Source organism: Dasypus novemcinctus, chromosome 12, assembly GCF_030445035.2.
Source record: "Dasypus novemcinctus isolate mDasNov1 chromosome 12, mDasNov1.1.hap2, whole genome shotgun sequence".
NCBI classification, from domain to species: domain Eukaryota; kingdom Metazoa; phylum Chordata; class Mammalia; order Cingulata; family Dasypodidae; genus Dasypus; species Dasypus novemcinctus.
The window spans coordinates 21,824,949-21,828,540 of record NC_080684.1 but is presented as its reverse complement, the minus strand read 5'-3'; the positions used below and the strand labels follow the sequence as shown (position 1 = coordinate 21,828,540).

Below are 3,592 nucleotides of genomic sequence, written 5' to 3'. Positions count from 1 at the left end.
CCTAACCACTGGGCCAAGTCTGCCGCCCACTTCCTGCTTGTTGTGTCTCCTGGTTGTCTCCTCATTGTGTCATCTCACTGCACCAGCCCATTACTTCAGCTCACTGTCTTGCTCATCTTCTTTTTAGGAGGCACTGGAAACCAAACCCTGGGCCTCTCATGTGGTAGGCGGATTCTCAACTGCTTGAGTCACATCCGATTCCCCAACAAATATTTTTATTTTTATTTTTATTTTTTTATTTTAGATTTACTTATTTTTTTAAAAAATTTTCTCCCCTTCCTCCCCCCCAAGTTGTCTGCCCCTTATGTCCATTCACTGTGTGTTCTTCTGTGTCCACTTTTATTCTTGTCAGCGGCACCAAGAATCTGTGTCTCTTTTTTTGTTGTTGTTGTTGCGTCATTTTGCTGCATCAGCTCTCCGTGTGAGGGCCACTCCTGGGCAGGCTGCACTTTTTTTGCGCAGAGTGGCTCTCCTTACAGGGTGCAGTCCTTGAGCATGGGCCCCCCCCAGCGGTGGCCACACCTGCATGCCAAGGTACTCCTTGCGCGCATCAGCACTGCGCGGGGGCCAGCTTCACCACATGGGTCAGGAGGCCCTGGGTTTGAACCCTGGACCTCCCGTGTGGTAGGTGGATGCTCTATCCACTGAGCCAAATCCACTTCCCACCAACAAATATTTTTAAATTTTAAATTAGTCAGGTACTCAAGAGAGTAGGAAATCATCATAATTGTTGAGAAAAGTGGAGAAACTGTTACTGTCCTGTTCACCTTAAGAAGAGGAAAACTGGGAAGCTGATTTGGCTCAACTGATAGAGTGTCTGCCTACCATATGGGAGGTCCAGGGTTCAAATCCAGGGCCTCCTGACCCATGTGGTGAGCTGGCCCACATGCAGTGCTGGTGCATGGATGGAGTGCCATGCCATGCAGGGGTATCCCCCACATAAGTAAGCCCCACATGCAAGGAATGTGCCCTGCAAGGAGCTGCCCCATGCAAAAAAAAGTGCAGCCTGTCTAGGAGTGGTGCTGCACAAATGGAGAGCTGATGCAGCAAGATGACGCAACCAAAAGAGGCACAGAGTCCTGGTGCCCCTGAGAATGCAAGCCGACACAGAAAAACACCCAGCGAATGGACACAGAAAGCAGACAACAGGGGGAGGAAAGGGAGATAAATAAATAAATAAATATTTAAAAAAAGAAGAAGAAGAAAACTGTTGAGTGTATTAAACCAATTTCAGATTAAAGATTAAATAAATTAGTGAGGTACTGCTAGATATTAGGGATATAATGATATAAAAAATACTCATGGTCCCTTTCCTCATCAGGCTTATCTTTCTAGTGAGGCCTATTAGTGACTACTGACCTTATAAAAAATGTATATTGATATTTCAGATGTTGTTTCTTATATTCAAATCTTATGTTTTTTTAAAAAATGATTTATTTATTGATTTCATTAATTTATTTATTTAATTAATTCATTTATTTTTTTCCCCTTCCTCCCCACCCCGCAGTTGTCTGTTTTCTTTGTCTATTTCCGCTTCTGTTGTCAGCAGGCATGGGAATCTGTGTTTCTTTTTTTGTTGCATCATCTTGTGTCAACTCTCCATGTGTGTGGCACCATTCCTGGGCAGGCCGCACTTTCTTTTGCGCTAGGCGACTCTCCTTACAGGGCGCACTCTTTGCGTGTGGGGCTCCCCTACGCGAGGGACACCCCTGAGTGGCAGGGCACTCCTTGCACGCATCAGCACTGCGCATGGGCCAGCTGCACACGGGTCAAGGAGGCCCGGGGTTTGAACCACGGACCTCCCATGTGGTAGGCAGATGCCCTAACCTCTGGGCTAAGTCCGCTTCCCCAAATCTTATGTTTTATCTGAGAGTTTCGGGACATGATAAAAATTATCCCCAGAGATGAATCAGAATTCAAGCAAATTGCCTTCTAAATATATAGTCACTCAAAACTTCAGTAGAATCTTGAACACTTAATTAGCAGCCCTTCCCAGCAACTGTAGTTTTCTACAAATCCCTTTGCTGTTTGCATTATAAGTTTATCCCTAGAAATATCACACAGTGCAAAATTTAAGAACAGGCAAAATACTGGGTATTCCTGCTACTTGAAATAAAGAGCTGGTTTGACGGAAATAGTTGAACTTTCACCTCAGGAATCCTAGAATTATACCTTTATTAATTCTTGTAATATATATTATATTCATTATATTAATTTATTTATAATATTTTATAAAACATTTATTATGTATTTATAAGAAGTCACTGTCGGTATGGGATGCTTCAGCTGTGAGCCAGCTGGATAGAGAAACTTGTGGCACATTCTAGACAAGACCCCTCCCTCCACAGCTTGGGCACCCACTCTGTCCCAGACTTTTGCCATTGCACAGGTTCCAGCATCTATTGCCAGTTTCTAGATTGATTACAGATTATTAGAATCTATGTATGGAAAAAGTTCCAGAAAATTAAGCCTTTTATATTTAATATACTCCAGTAGAACGAAGAAAGTACAAAGGGTTTAGAAAATGGATTCACATGAAACTTTGCTGGTACCTATTGCCTAATGGTAGTAGAAAAAATAACAGGTGAAATTTTTTTTTATTCCTTCCAGAATTTTAAAGAAAAACCCATATATTATTGGTTTGGATGTAAGGTTTAACTTCCTAAGTGATGTGGTATGTAACTGCTTTAGAAACAAGTTAATCTCATTTATTTAACCTTAAGTTTAATGATACTGGGCCCAATGGTGGAGAAGGAATTGCTAAAACCCTACATTAGACTACAATTCTGTAGTACCTAAGAATGATTGGAAATAGATTGAAAATAAAGGTGGAATGGTTTATGCTGCAATACTGCAAATTAATTCATCCTTAAAGAATTAGATCTGAGAGACTGATAGCATTTGCTACAGTACCATAATAACTCAAAACCAAGTAATTAGGGAAATAAACATAAATTATTCTATACTGTATGGTGAACAGGAAGAGTACACAGTCCATAAAGACCACATGTTAAAAGAAAATCACTGCCATGTTGAACTACATAGTGTAAATACGATATAAAAATTATATTATAAAACAGATATTAATCCACTGGGCCTGAATATTAGTCTACGCTACCTCGACATTGGCTGCAATAAAATAACTCGTGCTTGAATGGTGTATTTTGCCACTGTACTGAAAACCAGTACAGATCTTTCTTTTAACAGAATAGAAAACGCAGGAGCAAACTATCTCAGTTAAAGTCTTGCTTTACATAACAGGGGTCTAAAGTAGTTAGCAAGAATGTAGAGGGAGAAGGACTTGTTGCACTTTCACAATCAATGAAAACAAATCCCACACTCACTAACATCTACATTTGGGGAAAGAAATTTGATAAGGCTATATATGTGGCATATCCAGACCTAATTCAAGTGATCTGTCTATAATCAGACAATCCAGATGTGGAGCCATTTGTGGTGGATGACTGTGTATCTTGTAGAAGTCTCCAATGGCCTTAAAAACATTAGTATGGAGGGAGCAGATGTAGCTCAAGCAGTTAAACATCTGCCTCCCACATGGGAGGTCCTGGGTTCAGTTCCTGGTGCCTCCTAA

The 3,592-nt window shown here is 41.0% G+C and overlaps 1 pseudogene; it reads left to right on the top strand.

The window, feature by feature from the left end:
* The first annotated feature begins 495 nt into the window (after nt 1-495).
* On the top strand, nt 496-3,592 carry LOC101424821 (leucine-rich repeat-containing protein 34-like; annotated as a pseudogene).